Source organism: Panthera onca, chromosome C1 (genome assembly GCF_046562875.1).
Source record: "Panthera onca isolate mPanOnc1 chromosome C1, mPanOnc1 haplotype 2, whole genome shotgun sequence".
NCBI lineage: Eukaryota > Metazoa > Chordata > Mammalia > Carnivora > Felidae > Panthera > Panthera onca.
This window is the reverse complement of record NC_138346.1, coordinates 191489871-191506542: the sequence shown is the minus strand read 5'-3', so window position 1 is coordinate 191506542 and position 16672 is coordinate 191489871. Positions and strand designations below refer to the sequence as shown.

The 16672-nt window shown below is 44.8% G+C and overlaps 1 protein-coding gene across 2 annotated transcripts in view; it reads right to left on the bottom strand.

The window, feature by feature from the left end:
* The window catches only part of RHBDL2 (rhomboid like 2), a 51928-nt gene extending 41815 nt beyond the window's left edge, over positions 1 to 10113 (bottom strand). The window contains exons 1-2 of one of the 2 annotated variants that reach the window (XM_078452059.2): positions 10006 to 10113; positions 6022 to 6115 (exon numbers count right to left, since the gene is read on the bottom strand). The gene's annotated coding sequence lies outside the window, so the exon portion shown is untranslated. The remainder of the gene's footprint in view (positions 1 to 6021; positions 6116 to 10005) is intronic. The other variant, XM_078452060.2, reaches the window with a different exon arrangement.
* Positions 10114 to 16672: the final 6559 nt, after the last annotated feature.

Below are 16672 nucleotides of genomic sequence, written 5' to 3'. Positions count from 1 at the left end.
CATTATGCCCAGTTCCAGGGGCCTGCAGCAATCTCTGTGGTTTAGCCTGAAAGAGCGCTTTTTTAGCTACAGAAATTAAGAACCAGCCTTTCAATATTATGGGTTTGTGGCTGTGGTTGTTTTCTTTTTGCTACATCTCTGAGGATACACTCAGAACAAATAAGCAAAAGATTTAAAAACAAAAAATGCTTTCACAAACCCCCTTTTCCAGAAGTTTTTCTTATTCCTAAAGCAAAGCAAACTTGCACTCAACTTTGAGGGTAACTAAGGCAGAGACACTCTGCCTCCCGAGGTCTCTGCACACCCACTATGTGTTAAAAGCTTCTCCCTTGGAATCCCGCACAACCGTGGCTGTGATTCGGGGTGGGGAACCGGGGCCTTTGTCATGGGCAAGGCCTCTCAATAGGAAAATGTCTTTTTGTGTCTCTCCCATTAACAGCAATTGTAATATCCCCCCCTTCCTAGTCTACAGAACCACTTTCACTTATACCATTTCAGTGGATCCTCCTAGCTGCCCTGTGAAGATGACATCATTATTATTCCCATTTTACAGACGAGCAATGAAAACAAAAGAGGCAACTGTGATCAGATACCTACCCAGTCACACGAAAGCTGGGACATAAGGCCATTTTTCTGAGGCCATCCTGAGCTCTCCACTATACTATACTACTTTCCCCAGAGCTATCTAAGATATGACATATATATTTGTACCTTATTGTAATATAAGTAATAGTAACAATAATACACACTGGTGTAGAGACACAAGAACCTCATCCTGTACCTCATACTGTCCTCAACACATCATCCTTGTTGATTGTGGTCAGGCTTTCAAAGCTGCCTCGTGTACACTAAGGAATATGGAAGAATTCCCAGGGATGGACACCCTATTTACGTTAACAGACCTAGCATACCAGAGTGCAGGGCTCAAGAGAGACACTGACCCTGAGCCACTTCTTCCTTAATTCAAGGAGAGGACTCTGTTTGATAGCATTATGATACTACTACGTTAGCGCCTTAAGTAAGGAGGCAGAATCATTGCTTTCATTAGATATTTGTAGGTACTTTTCAAAAGGTCTTTTAGTACCTCATTGGCAATGTTTCTTGAACAGTGGTCTTTTGATAATGACCAACTGTGCTAGTGTGCACGGGACTAGGGATTTCTTGGGATGTAGAACTTCGGACGCTAAAATCAGGACAGTGCTGGGCAAACTGAGGACAGTCACCTGTCATAGACCACCTACATCAGAATCATCCGGGGAGGTCAGGTGAAAGTGGCTGGTTCTAATCCTATGGCAGTGGTTCTTAACCTTGGCCACACATCAGAATTATCTGAGAAGATTATAAAAAAATATTGATGTTTGGGCTCACCCCAGAACAATGGCATCAGAGCCTCTGGAGCTAGGGCCTGGATACTGTATATTTTAATGTGCAACCCAGACTGAAAGCTCATACCCGAGAGATTTGGATTCAGAGGGTCTGGGCTGGGGTCTTGCCCAGGAATCGGCATGCCTTTTTGACAGCTCCCCAGGGGATTCTTCTGTACACCATGGTTTAATGACCAATGAATTCTTACATGATGTATGTATTCACTGGACAAGCATTCCCTGAATGCCTTCTGTATGTTGGGCTCTGGAAACACAAAGAAAAAAACAAAACAAAACAAAACAAAATACCTCCTGTTTCCAGGCCCTCCCCATCCAGAAAGGAATAAAATTCTACACATTGTTCCAACACGGTATACTGTGATTTAGATTTATAAAGTGAGTCAGCACCAGCAGGGTGATTACAGTTAATCTGTTCACAGAAACCTAGTGTGATACACAGATATAGAGATAGATAGATAGATAGATAGATAGATAGATAGAGTGGGATTTGTTTCTCCCGTCCTTGAATCTGGGCTAGCCCTGTGACAGGCTTTGACCAATAATACGAGGTAGAAGTAGCACCTCCCAAGGCCAAGCCTTAAGCCTGCAGCCCCCACTCTTGTTCCTCTTGGAAACCTGATTCCATATAAGAAAGTTGGCTACTGGGGCACTTGGCTGTAAAGCATGCAGCTCTTGACCTCAGGGTCCTGAGTTTAAGCCCCATGTTGGGCATAGAGCTTACTTTTAAAAAACAAATAAATAATAATAACAGAAGCTAAAGGAGCACGTGGGGTGGCCCAGTCAATTAAACACCCAACTTCCGCTCAGGCCATGATCTCTCAGTTCATGAGTCTGAGCCCCGCACCAGCGGGCTCTCTGCTGTCAACACAGAGCCTGCTTTGGATCCGCTGTCTCCTTCTCTCTCTGCTCCTCCCCAGCTTACGCTCTCTCTCTCTCTCTCAAAAATGAGTAAACATTTTTTTTTTAAAGTAAAAACTAATAATAATAAGGCTGATACCCTGAAGCCACTATGTTATGAGGAAGTCCAAGCTACTCATATGGAGAGAGAGACCATGTAGAAGAGCACCAAGGTGCCAGACCTATGAGTGAGTGAAGCCTTCTTAGACCTTATAGCCCAGCTCATCCACCAACTGAATATAGCCAAGTCAGTGACGCCAGCCAATACCATAGAGGGCAGAAGAACGGCTCAGCTGGACCCCGCCCAAATTCCAGACCCACAAAATCATGACAAAATAAAATGATTGTTTTAAGCCACCACATTTTGGGGTGATTTGTTAACACAGCAATAGTTACCAACATACGTCACCAGAACTAGAAGACAGTCCCATACCATTCCGCCTTCCCATTAGCATTGTCCATCTTGGTATCCCTCCAGAGAGTAGACTGCTGATGTCTTACCTGAAATAGTCTCCATCTCAGTTTCCACTCCTGCCCCCGCCCTCCAAAACAAACACAACTATAAATCAGAGTCTAGCAGAATATAGCAACTCTCTCCTTAAAACCTCTTAAAGGGGAGCACTTGGGTGGCTCAGATGGTTGAGCGACCAACTCTTAATTGCTGCTCAGGGCTTGATCTCACAGTTCGTGGGATCAAGCCCCATGTTGGGCTGCAGCGCGGAGCCTGCTTGGGATTTTCTCTCCCTCTCTCTCTGCCCCTCCCCCCCTCGCACTCTCACACTCTCACTCTCTCAAAATAAATAAACATTAAGAAAACACCTCTCAATGGTTTCCCACTGTCTTCCAGATAAATACAAGATCCTTATCAAGGCTGGTAAGGTCCTGCACAACCTAACTTCTGCCTTCTTTGTAGAATTTTACCACTCTCCCCCAACCTCTATTTTTTCTTTTATACACTGTTTCCCTTTTATATATATGTAGTTTTATTGGAATATTATTTTGGGGGCGCCTGGGTGGCTCAGTCGGTTGAGCATCCGACTTCAGCTCAGGTCATGATCTCACAGCTCGTGAGTTCGAGCCCCGCATCGGGCTCTGTGCTGACAGCTCAGAGCCTGGAGCCTGCTTCTGCTTCTGTGTCTCCCTCTCTCTCTGCCCCTAACCCCCTCGCATTCTGTCTCTGTCTCTGTCAAAAATAAATAAACATTAAAAAAAATTTTTTTTAAAAGAAAAAAAATGAAATATTTTTATTGAAGTATTATTAGTTTCAGGCATACAAAATAATGATTCAACAATTATATACATTACAAAATGCTCACCACAATAAGTGTAGTTACCACCTGTCACCATATAACATTACTGTAGTACTATTGACTATATTCCTATGCTGTACTTTTCATCCCCATGACTTATTTCATAAGTTGAAATTTGTACCCCTTAATCCCCTCCACTTATTTCACCTATCCCACCTCCACCTGCTTTTGGCAACCACCAGCTTATTCTCTGTTTATCCATTTGCTTTGTTTTTTAGATTTCACAAATAAGTAAAGTAGTTGTCTTTCTGTCTGATTTATTTCACTTAGCATAATACCCTCTAGGTCCATCCACGTTGTTACGAACGGCAAGATTTCACTCTTTTTTATGGCTGAATAGCATTCCATTGTATATATCACATCTCCTTTACCCATTCATCTACTGGTGGACCCTGAGGTTACTTCCCTATCATGGCTATTGTAAATAATGCTACAATAAACATAGGGGTGCGGGCATCTTTTTGAATGAGTGTTTTCAGGGTGCCTGGGTGGTTCAGTCGCTTCACTTAAGCATCTGACTCTTGATTTCGCCTCAGGTCATGATCTCATGGTTCATGAGTTCAAGCCCCGTGTCAGGCTCTACCCCAACAGCTTGGGGCCTGCTTGGGATTCTCTCTCTCCCTCTCTCTCTCTTTCTCTCTCTCTCTCTCTGCTCCTCTCTCTTTCAAAATAAAAAAAATAAACAGTAAAAAAAAAATGAATTAGTGTTTTCATTTTCTTCAGGTAAATACCCAGAATAAGAATTACTGGATCACATGCCATTTCAATTTTTAATTTTTTTTAAGAAATTCCATAATGTTTTCCACAAGTTCTTCTTTCTATCCCAGGAACACCCCAAGCTTTCTCCTGCCTCAGGGTCTTTGCACTTGCCATTCCCTTGACCTAAACCTTTCTCCCTCACCCCTTCACCCCTCCCACACACCCTAATGTATATACACAAGGCTACCTCCTTCATAACAAAGAGCACCTCCCTAGGAAGTCTTCCTTGACCCACCCCTCTGCTCACCCCAGATATTCTATCACATTCCTCAGCTTATTTGCTCCCAGCACTTGTCACCATCTAAAAATATCTGATGTGTTTATTCATTGTCTGTCTTTTCTACTCGAATATGAACTGCAGAAAAAATAGAAAATGTGTATTTTTTACTCCAACTGTAGGTGCTCAGTAAAAGTTTGCTAAATAAGCCATCGAGAAATGGAGAAGGAAGGAAGTATGGAGTAATAGAAATCACAGCAATCAGAAAACCCTGATCTTGCTTCACTTCTGCCTCCGCTTACTTGCGGACAAGCCACTTCAGCTCCTGAGTCCTGACCACGAACCTCATCACCACCATGATGCACATGGCCAGTGATGTGTAATGTATACCATATGCCAGAAGTCTTCACATTGTTTTGCTCACGAATCCCCATTAGATTTTTTTTTTATGTTTATTTAGTTTTGAGAGAGAGAGAGAGAGAATGAATGAGTATGCGTGAGCAGGAGAGGGGCAGGGAGAGAGGGAAACAGAGGATCTGAAGCAGGCTCTGGGCAGACAGCAGAGAGCCTGATGCGGGGCTCAGGCTCACAAACCATGAGATGTGACCTGAGCCGAAGGGAGAGGTTCAACTGACTGAGCCACCCAGGTGCCCCCCCCCATCAGATTTTGAAAAAGCTATGACCCTTTCACACATTTTTATGATAATGACTAAAATTATTTTTCACAAGTTAAAATAGTTTCCAAGATAGAATTTTCTGGGGAGTGCCTGGCTGGCTCAGTTGGTAGAGTAAGTTAACTCTTGATCTTGGGGTTGTGAGTTCGAGCCCCACGTTGGGTGTGGAGATTACTTAAAAATAAAATCTTTTAAAAATACCAAAAGAGAATTTTCTGGCATAGTCTTATTAGAAACATGGATCTAAACCTTGAAGCTATAGATTTAGCTGATTCAATTTATGAAAAATGTCTGCCATGTAATTCAGTTGTTAAAGTCAGACCTTACTGTCAAACCAATCTGCCAAACCAGAATAATTCTCTACCTGTAAGAAAATCCACCTTCATTTTTAAAATTTCTACAAATGAGTTTATCTATATCCCCATGACAATTAACTCAGGTCCCAATTAACTCTATGATACAATAGAAAAAGAGCTAAGGCACATACATTTAAAGTAGAGTAGCATAATGGATAAAAGCACAAATTCTAGAGGGGAGGTTCTGGAGTTCAAGTTCTGATTCTGCCACTTAATAGCTCTGTGACCTTGGGTGACTTATTAAATCTGTGGTTGCTGGGGTGCCTGCTGGCTCAGTCAGTAAAGCACACAGCTCTCAATCTCAGGGGTTGTGAGTTCAAGCCCCAAGTTGGTGTAGAGCTTACTTAAAAAATAATAATAAAACAAATGAAAAGTAAATTCTAAGAGTCTGTAGTAAGGCACCACCCCTTCAGTTTATCTTACCTAATCTCTCAGGAACAAAGCATTCTCCAATTGTCCTGGTTTTTAAATCCCCAAGCAATGCACCATAGAATGATTCAGGACAAATCTAGTAAAGCTAGAGAAGGGAAACAACAAAAGCAGAGTTAGGGTCTCCTGGCTGGCTCAGTTCGTAGAGCATGTGACTCTCAATATCAGGGTCTTGAGTCTAAGCCCCACATTGGACATGAAGCGGGAAGGGAAGGGAAGGGAAGGGAAGGGAAGGGAAGGGAAGCCAGAAGGGAAAGGAAGGGAAGGAAGGGAAGAAGCAGGGAAGGAAGGAAGGAAGGAAGGAAGGAAGGAAGGAAGGAAGAGAGTTCACAAGGATAACCTAAAAGAATCCAGTCAAGCAGATTGCTGTTAGGAAATACCTATAGAATCTGAAGGTCTGGAAACTGATTCTCTGAAAGCTGTCCATGCCCACGTACCCCCAGTTCCATATTTAACACAAACTCCAGGGCATATTCAGAGCCTAATATAATTCCTGGTGTCCCACCTACAATTCCTTCTCTCTCCTTTACGTAAGAAAGCACAAATTAGCAAGCAGTATACCCCAAAATTTGCTCCCAATTATGCAAATGTAAATCATTTGTATATTTCAATACTTTTATTAGAAAGAATAGATCAGGGGCACCTGGGTGGCTCAGTTAGTTAAGCATCTCTTGAATTTGGCTCAGGTCATGACCTCACGGTTCATATGTTCGAGCCCCGCATCAGGCTCTGCGCTGACAGTGCAGAGCCTGCTTGGGATTCTCTCTCTGTCTCTCTCTCGCTGCCCCTCCCCCATTCATTCTCTCTCTTTCTCCCCCCCCCCCACCCCGTCTCTCTCTCTCAAAATAAATAAATAAACTTTAAAAAAAAAAAAAAAAAGAATGGATTGGCTGTAACCCAGCAAACAGCTGAGGACAAAGCACCAGTAGATCAGGACACAAGGCAAGTTAGGAGGCCCTTCATGAACCATTATGAAGCCCAAAAAAGGAAGTCCTAACCCAGATCCTAAAAAGAAAGGTTCATTTGCTCAGACAGGTAGGAACTCTGTTAGGCCTAGAGATCTTGGTGCCATTTCCGTGACCCCCATGCATCAGCCACACTTCTGAAATACAAATCAGATGGTGTCCTCCTTTTGCTAAATCCCTTCAATAGTTACCCAATACCCTTGGGATAAAATCTAGTGTCCTTGACAAGGCTCATGACCTGAGCCCTGCCTATTTATCCATCCTCATTTCTTGCCATTCTTCCATATATACTCTCCGCTTCAGCCATACTGAGTCCCTAGCGATCCCAGCTCCCACCCTGCACTAAGCCTTTTCATGAGCATCTCTCTCTGCCAGAATCTTCCCTCCCCAATTTGTTCACCTGGTGAAGTTCTAACAACCCCTTCAAGACCCTGTCCTAAACACCTCCTCTGCAAAGCCTTACTGAACATCGACCATGAGCCTGCCATTGGCTAGGCCCTGGATACAGTAGAGAACAAAGCCAACATGGTAGAATTAAATGCCCCTCATAGTTCCCTCTCCAGGCTCTGCTCCTGTCTAGGGCACCATGTCTTCTTTGTGTTATCACCATCTCCCCCACAAGGCTGTGAGTGCCTTGAGGATAAGACTTCAGTTTTATTCATCTTTAAATCCCTATCAGGAAGCCCACAGAATGTATCAAGAAATGTTTCTTGGAGCCATTTAGCCACAAAGGACTCATGCAATATTTCTTTTTTTTTTTAAAGTATATTTATTTATTTTGAGAGAGAGAGAGAGAGAGAGAGAGTGCGCGCAAGCAGGTCAGGGGCAGAAAGAAAGAGAATATCCCAAGCAAGCTTTGCGCTGTCAGATCATGACCTGAACTGAAGTAGGAGGCTTAACCGACTGAGCCACCCAGGCAACCCCAAACACTTCTGTATTAGGGATATACAAAGTGCTGGTTACACAACTGTGAACAAACAGACATGGTCCCTGCCCTCTTGGGACCAATAGAGCACTTGACTGAATGAATGATGGATGAATAAGTGAATGAATTCATGAATCAGGAAGAGGTGTGCTCCTCCCCGCTGGGACGAAGCAGCCCAGAGCAGGAGATGTCCAGGAATTAAGAAACTGGTGTCTAGGAAGTTGGGAGAATGATCATGTCCTTTTGTTCTTTCCCATACAGAGGAACTTGAAAGACAAGGAGTTGAACAAAGAGCATGGAGTCTAGAGTCTGACCTAGTCTTGAATTCTGGATCCATTAGTTACTAGCCATGTGATCTTAGGCAATCCCTTAGCCTGTTAGTATCTTCATTTCTTCATCTGTAAAATGGGGATAATAATAATATCATAACAGGGTTATGATTCAATGAGATAATGCATTTAAAAGCCCTTAGGGGCGTCTGGGTGGCTCAGTGTGGACTGAGCATCAGATCTCAGCCCAGGTCATGATCTCACAGTCCCTGGGTTCAAGCAGCATTGGTCTGTCAGCACAGAGCCTGGAGCCTGCTTCAGATTCTGTCTCCATCTCTCTCTGCCCCTCCCCTACTCACTCTCTCTCTCTCCCTCTCAAAAATAAATAAACATTTTTAAAATGTTTATTTATTTATTTTTTAATTTAAAAGCCCTTAGCCTGAGGCCAGGCAGAGTTGGTTTTAGGAATTGGTAGTTCCCATCACTTGCTCAATGTGAGTGCAAATTCAGAAACTGCAGGAGAGCCTGCTGGGAACATCTTTTCCCTCCACTGCAGTCCCAGCCCTGGTCCAGTTCTTCCCTACCCAGTCCCACCCCCACCCCTTTTGAGCCTCCCTCTCCCATCTCCACCTTCCCCTTCGCTACCCATTCTAGGTTTACAAGTCTGCCTAAGTGCTTTCAAGGCCAGGGGTTGTCTCACAGATCTTTACAACCCTACAGAGAGGGGAGGTGGCGGTAGGGAGGCGCAGGGCAGGGAGGGAGCCAAAGAAGGAAAGAGCACAGGTGTTTATTGAGGCCCCCACTATGTCCTGGGCACCCAGCTGGGTGCCTGATATGCGTTGTCTCCTGCCGTCATAACAACACCACTTTAGGGATGAGGAAGCCGGGGCTCAGGAAGTGAACAGGAGAGCTGGAATATGAATCCAAGTGTCTGAGCAACCCCAAAATAATCTTCCACTCTGCCAGGCTGCCCACCAGTTTATAATTATTAAACGCGTGTGAAATACATACCTGTTTTCCTATTCCCAGAGATTGTGTGCCCCCTCCCCCAGAATCCAGGTATATGCTCAAACAGTGATGAATAAACAAATGAATAATAACAAATGAATGAGCAAAATCCCTCAGATACCGGTACCAGGAAGGAGGAAACAAATAACGTTGGGGAGGCGCCTAGCAGGAAGAAGCTGGAGAGGCTGTTTCCCATGGCTGTGGTCTCTAATGTGGGGAAGGAGGTCTAGCAACTGGCTTGGTTGGAGGGAGAAAAAAGTTGGGGGACAGACGTGGGGAGGGAGGTTGCTTCCTGGGGGAAACATGAAGAAGGGAGAGAGCCAGTGATCGACCAGAACCTTGAAGGAGAGTGGCGTGACCTGGTCCCTGCCAACCGTGTCCCTGGGGGAGAAGCCAGACACAGCCCCCCCCCCCCCCACTCCTGACTCAACATGCTACTTTTATTTATTTATTTATTTATTTATTTATTTATTTATTTATTTATTTTAAGCTTATTTATTTACTTAAGGAATCTCTACACCCCAGGTGGGGCTCGAACTCACGACCTGAGATCAAGAGCCGCATGCTCCCCGGACTGAGCCAGCTGGGCGCCCCTCAACATGTTACTTTTAAAATGAAAGTTGCAGGATCCCAAGCGGCCATCCAGAAGGATACTCCCGGAGGGAGGTTGCCAAGAGAGTACCCCACGCCGGCTCCTTCCCGCAAGAGCCCCGCGGCCTCCGGCCTTTTTGACCCCCCCTGGCGCTTCCTGCCCCGCGGCCTCCTCCCCACCGCGGGCCTCCCTCCACCCGTCCCAGCTCCCGCTGCTTACCTCGGGAGGCCGACGGCAGTCCCAGCCGGGACAGGCTGCACCCCCGCGTTCCAGGGCGCCTGGGCCAAGGGGCTGGCTCCCCTGCCCTGAAGTTCCCGCCCTGCCAGGAGCTCCTTGGTCCCTCCCCCAAACTAAAATCGTCCCAACAGGTTCCCAGCCGCCCAGCCCAGGGGGAGGGAGGCTGAGGAAATCCCCTCCCCGCCTTGACACCCGGCCTGGGCCGGGCCAGCCAGCTCTGCAGTCTCACTCCTGGGCTGGCCCTGGATGAATGAGTCCTCCCCTCCGTCTGCCTGGGACTGAGCCAGGGAGCCTGTGACAGGCTCTGCTCTTTCTCTGTGGCCCTGGCATTGAACTCCGTTCCTCCTCCGAGTCCTACCGTCCTGCGCTAGGTCTGCATCTGTTTCCTTCCCTACTCGGCCCCCACGGGGAAGACCTCAGCAGGGTGGTCTTTGGTTGTGCTGTGGCCGGAAGCCAGATCTGGTACTGGACACCAGAGTGCAGTGACTCGATGACCCTCAGCAGAGATTTAGTGACAAGCCCCCTGGGTTCCGTCTGGCAAACGCATTCTGGGGCGCCTGGGTGGCTCATTAGGTTGAGCTTCAGACTTGGGCTCAGGTCATGATCTCACTGAGTTCAGCCCTGCATCGGGCTCTGCGTTGATACGGCAGAGCCTGCTTTGGATCCTGTCTCCGTCTCTCTGTGCCCCTCCCCAGCTTCTCTCTCTCTCTCTCCCTCAAAATCAAATTAAAATTAAATTAAACATTTTTTTTAATTACAAAAAAAAAAAAAAAAAAAACTAGTTCTATCTTGGCCCCTGGTGAAATAGGTTTACCAGTTTCTGATTATTCATTCAATGCATTTTGGGAATAACTCTCATTGTATATTAAAGATAGAATAAAACAGGCAGAGAGGGAAATGTTGGGACCCGAGGTCCCTGGGTGGGAAAAACGTACTTTGAAACAATGCTGGGAGCTTCTGACTACAGCAAACCCCCTCCGGCTTAAGGTTCCCCTTTAAGAATATAACAGACACCATCTACTCCCCCCTCAGGTTTCCCTCAGGAATTTGACTAAAGACCTAACTAAAAATAAGTAGTAGGCCATAAAATGTATGACCCACAAGGAACGATATGGCCATAGACCACCCCTCCTACAATGGAAACCAGCCAATCAGGAATGGACAACCCAGCACCTAATGCTATCTAGCCAATAAGGATAGAACCTGAGAAGTAACAGGTGGGAAGTGGGGGGGGGGGGGGGGGGGGGAAGGGAGCACCAGAACCTTATAAATCGAGGAACCTTGCCTATAGTCCACAGGCATTCACTTTCCAATGACCCCTCTCTGTAAAGAGAGCTTTCCTACTATTCTTTCTTTCTAATCGTATATTGTAACAAACTTGCCTGCTGCTCATTTGGGTCCACCTCTTCATTCTTCCAAGTGGCGAGACAACGAAACTCAGGTATTGTGGTAAAAAATCCTGCAACAATTGTACTAGGCGCTGGGGAAGGATATGCCCTTAAATATTCTTTGTAAATTAATAAATTATCATTTAGGATTTGTATATCAGTTGCTTGTGACCCTCGTTAATGTGAATCAGTACCTACAAATCTCAATTCGGAGATGTTATGCTCATGTTTCTAAGCTTGCAAAATTCGGAGCCTGACCCTGAACTTGTTGAATTCACCAAGATCATGTCCCTTTGGAGCCATCGAATCAGTCTTTTCAATGCTACCCCACCTAACACCATCCCTCCCCACCCAACGACCATCATGGACCTTTTCCCAGTTGGAAGTTCCGTTTGAAGTTTCTACAAATGTTTGTGTGGCTCTTTTTCCTCCAGCAGCTCTTAGCTGCTTATGCAAAGAAGGTGGTAGGATTGATTCAAGTTTGAGTGGTACAGAAAGACAAGGGCCAAGTACCCTGCCACCAGGGTCCCAGCACCAAATCTCTGAGAACTGCTGTTACCCACACCATCCCTTGGGACTGGCTGTCGTATATGTATTTTGCGACCAACACTGGTCATAGTGATTGGACCAGAGAAGGACATTTGACCATCAGGGGATGGCCAATTCATTTCCCTTTCCTAAAAATTTGCATTGGAGGCAGAAAGACTCTACTCTTGTAGTTAAAATGAAAAGCAGTAAATCTGGGAGCTATAGAGAGTTCCTCATGTGGAGATACACGGTAAACTAATCTCCGTGCACTCTGAGCTTACCATATCATCTGGGGAGAAAAGTCTTTCCTTCCTGTGTGTCTCCTTTACTACTCACACACGATGCTTCACTTCTGACATTTCTGGTCACCAGCTATGTGGTCTTCCCCCACCAAGCAATTCTCTGAGACACCAGCTGGGTGTCTGACACTGTCTACCTGGGAATAGCATCAGATCCCACAGGTTAAGGGCTCAGTCCCACAAGACTGTCCACTTCAGACGCCCATCACCAGTACCCACATTACCCACAACTTCTTTTTTTAACTTTTTGTTTAAATTTAATTTTAGGAGGGGGGTAGAGGGCAGAGGGAGAGAGAGAAAAAGATGTAGGGGGAGGAGAGAATGTTAAGTAGGATCCATGCTCAGTGTGGAGCCCTAAGAGGGGCTCAATCCCAAGACCCTAGGATCATGACCTGAGCTGAAATCAAGAGTGCTCAACTGGGGCGACTGGGTGGCTCAGTCAGTTAAGTATCCGACTTCGGCTCAGGTCACGATCTCACGGTCTGTGAGTTCAAGCCCCACATTGGGCTCTGTGCTGACAGCTCAGAGCCTGGAGCCTGCTTCGGATTCTGTGTCTCCTTCTTTCTCTGCCCCTCCCCCACTTGTGCTCTGTCTTTCTCTGTCTATCAAAAATAAATAAACGTAAAAAAATTTTTTTAAAAAAAGAGTGCTCAACCGACTGAGCCACCCAGGTGCCCCACCCACAACTTCTGTTCTACTTGGCTGCAAATCAGAGGTTCCCATACTCATCTCCTCTGGTTTGATTAGTTTTGTTAGAGTGGGTCACTCCTGGGAATACTTACCATTACCAGTTTATGAAAGGATATGATAAAGGATGCAGATGAATAGCCAGATGAAGAGATACATCAAGCCAGAGTTGAGAGAGTCCCAAGCACAGGAGCTCTGTCCTCATGGAAACAGAAGGGGTGTGTACCCTCCCAAATTCACGGTTGGTTCACCGACCTGGAAGCTCCAACTCCCTCCCGTCTCTACAGAAATGGGAGGGGCAAGGCTGAAAATTCCAAGCTTCAAAAGGCTTGTTCTTTCTGGTGGCCAGCCCCATCCAGGAACCATCCAGGAGCCCACCCAGAGTCGCCTCAATAGAACAAAAGATATTCCTAGTGTCCTTATCACTTAGGAATTTACAAGGGTTTTAGGAGCTTTGTGCCAGGAACTTGGGAGAGACCAGTATATATTTTTTATTATCTTACACACATTGTAACACCTACCACAATGTATTTAAATTATCTGTGTATATGTCTTTCTCTCTCCCTGCTAAAGGGCATGTCCTGAGATGATGAATTCTTCAAGAGCAGTCACCTACTCTGTTTCACTTTGTATCCATGCAATGACACCAAAGTATGAAACAGTAAGTGCTTGTTTAACTTTTGAACTCAAGAGCATCAACAGTTCCCCCCTGTAGCAAGTGAAGGCTCCCTCAGCCACCAGCAGGTGTCAGGACACATCTCTGTAGCTTCTGGCCACCCAGCTCTTCATCTGAATTGTGATCCATAGCGGGTGGTAAAACTGCAGGTGGTTCCCTAGAGGTGTGCAGAGTCTGTGGGATAGTTCAAGGCCCCAGAGTATCAGGCCACTCAACAGGAAGCAATATAATCTAGGCTGCATAAAGTTACTCATTATGTTCTTCCAGATTCCCTGGAGCATGTTTCCCAAATGCTGAATTCTCTCCTAAATATGTTAGATAAACTACAAATATGAATATCCCATTAAGTTAGCTTTATATGTCTAAAGGAAATATAAATTTTTAAAAAGGTATTCTGTTTATGAAACAAAGACCTATAAGCCATTCACAGAGGGACACCTGGGTGGCTCAGTCGCTTGAGAGTCTTACTTTTGATTTCAGCTAAGGTCATGATCCCAGGGTCAGGGAATCAAGCCCTGTGTCGGGCTTCACATTGGGCTCCTCACAGAGTGTGGAGCCTACTTAAGATTCTCTTTTTCAGGGCTCCTGGGTGGCTCAGGTGGTTAAGCGTCCAACTTCAGCTTAGGTCATGATCTCACAGTGTGTGAGTTCAAACCCCATGTTGGGCTCTGTGATGATAGCTCAGAGCCTGGAGCCTGGAGCCTGTCTCCCTCTCTCTGCTTCTCCCCTACTCACAATCTGTCTGTCTGTCTCTCTCAAAAATGAATAAACATTAAAAAAAAATTCTCTCTCTCCCTCTGCTCCCTCTCCCCCACTCTCTCTCTCTCTCTCTTAAAACAAAAAAATTTTTTTGCAGAAAACTCAGTACATCAGAACTAAAAACACTAGACAAAATGTAAAGAAAATCTTATTTAGTGCATAACTGACCTTGACAGTTATCTGAGGAATCCCTAGGAGAAAACAGGAGTAAACCAAGGCTAAATGAACTAATCTATTTAAAGAAGACACACACCCCCAAATTAAGAAACTGGGAAAAATTGGGGGTTTTTATTATTGAAATATAGAGGTACCTGGCTGACTCAGTCGGTTGGACGTCTAGGTTTGGCTCAGGTCATGATCTCCCAGTTCGAGTTCGAGCCCCACCTTGGGCTCTGTGCTGACAGCTCAGAGCCTGGAGCCTGCTTCAGATTCTGTGTCTCCCTCTGTCTCTCTGCCCCTCCCCTGTTCATGCTCTGTCTCTCTCTCTCTCTCTCTCTTTCTCTCTCTCTCTCAGAAATAAATAACCATTAAAATTTTTTTTAAAGAAATATAATTGACACATAACATTATCTAAGTTTAAAGTATACAAAAGAAGGGTGCCTGGGTGGCTCAGTCAGTTGAGCGTCTGACTTCGGCTCGGGTCACGATCTCACAGTTGATGAGTTCGAGCCCCGCATCAGGCTCTGTGCTGACATCTCAGAGCCTGGAGCCTGCTTCAGATTCTGTGTCTCCCTCTCTCTCTGTCCCTTCCCTACTCATAATCTGTCTCTCTCTGTCTCAAAAGTAAATAAACATTAAAAAACTTTTTTTAAATTAAGTATACAAAAGATTTTTTTAAAGCATCTAAAAGCATATGGTCAAACTAACCAAAAGAAAGTTCATATAGTTATGTTAATGTCACACAAAATAGAATTTAAGTTAACAAAATTATCAGAGATAAAGAGGGCTACTATAAATTGAAGAGTTTTGATTTACCAAGAATCTACTATAATTCCAAATGTATGATTGATAGATAGATGGATACCTAGAGACGTATATAGGAAAACTTTGTTATTAGGATCTTATAAAAGAAAAACCTAGTATAGTATAAAGAATATAGTCAATGGTATTGTAATAGGGTTGTATAGCAACAGAAGGTAACTATACTTGTGATGAGCATTAACATAAGGAATAGACCTAGCATAGAATAGACTTATCCAATCACTATATAACTAGTGTAACATTGTGTGTGTCAACTATACTTCAATTTAAAAATTATCACAGGGGCCTCTGGGTGGCTCGGTCGCTTAAGCGTCCAACTTCAGCTCAGGTCATGATCTCACAGTTCTTGAGTTCAAGCCCCATGTTGGGTGGGCTTTGTGCTGACAGCTCGGAGCCTAGAGCCTGCTTCGGATTCTGTGTCTCCCTCTCTCTCTGCCCTTCCCCTGCTCACACACTCTCTCTCTCTTTATCTCTCTCTCAAGAATAAATAAACATTAAAAAATATCATATATGTGTTTGTCTGTATCTGGAATGCCCTAATACAAGATATCTGATAGCACCAAGGCATCCATTCTATCACTTATCACCATACTCTGTCAGCGCAGAGGGTGTTCCTTAAACTGAAAATCTTGCTCAAAAGCCCTACGCAAGAGGGAGAATTTGTCTTCTTTATCTGCATCCATCAGGATTCTAAATTGAAAGCAACCCAAACCAACTCTGGGTATTTTAAGCAGAAAAGCAATTTATTAAAAGAACATTAAGCAGCTAGTAGAATAATGAGAGGACTGAAGAGAAGAATCACATTCTGGGCTACACAATGAGAAACAACCAAAGTCAACTTGCAGAATGGAACTGGTGGTAAGGACACCACCTGCTGTGGTTGTGGAGCTCTGGACGCGCGGCTGGCTAGTGGTACCCTTGGCATTGAATACTGGCTGTTCATTACCCCTGTAGCACTGCTTGGCCGGGAACTGATCTTTGTAAATACACACTGCATATATTCCCTAATGCAGCAGAATCTTGTTTTCTTTTTTTTCTTTTTTCTTTTTTTTTTTTTTTCCAGAATCTTGTTTTCATTGTCCCAGGTTGCTCTTAGGCTCCTCTTTCCTGATCACAGACCTGTGATCTCCCTGGGAAACAGGATGGGAGTATAACCCAAGACAAGGTTAATCAGCATTTTCCCTGAGATTCTTCAAAGCAAAGTTGGGAGGAATATGCTCTTTTCCTTTCTGGAAGAAAAAAAAAAATTGTGGCTAACAGGAGTCTGGAACTGCTGGCAGCCACAAATCTACCTTCATGGTGAAGTCAGATTTATCTTCCATAGCAATTTT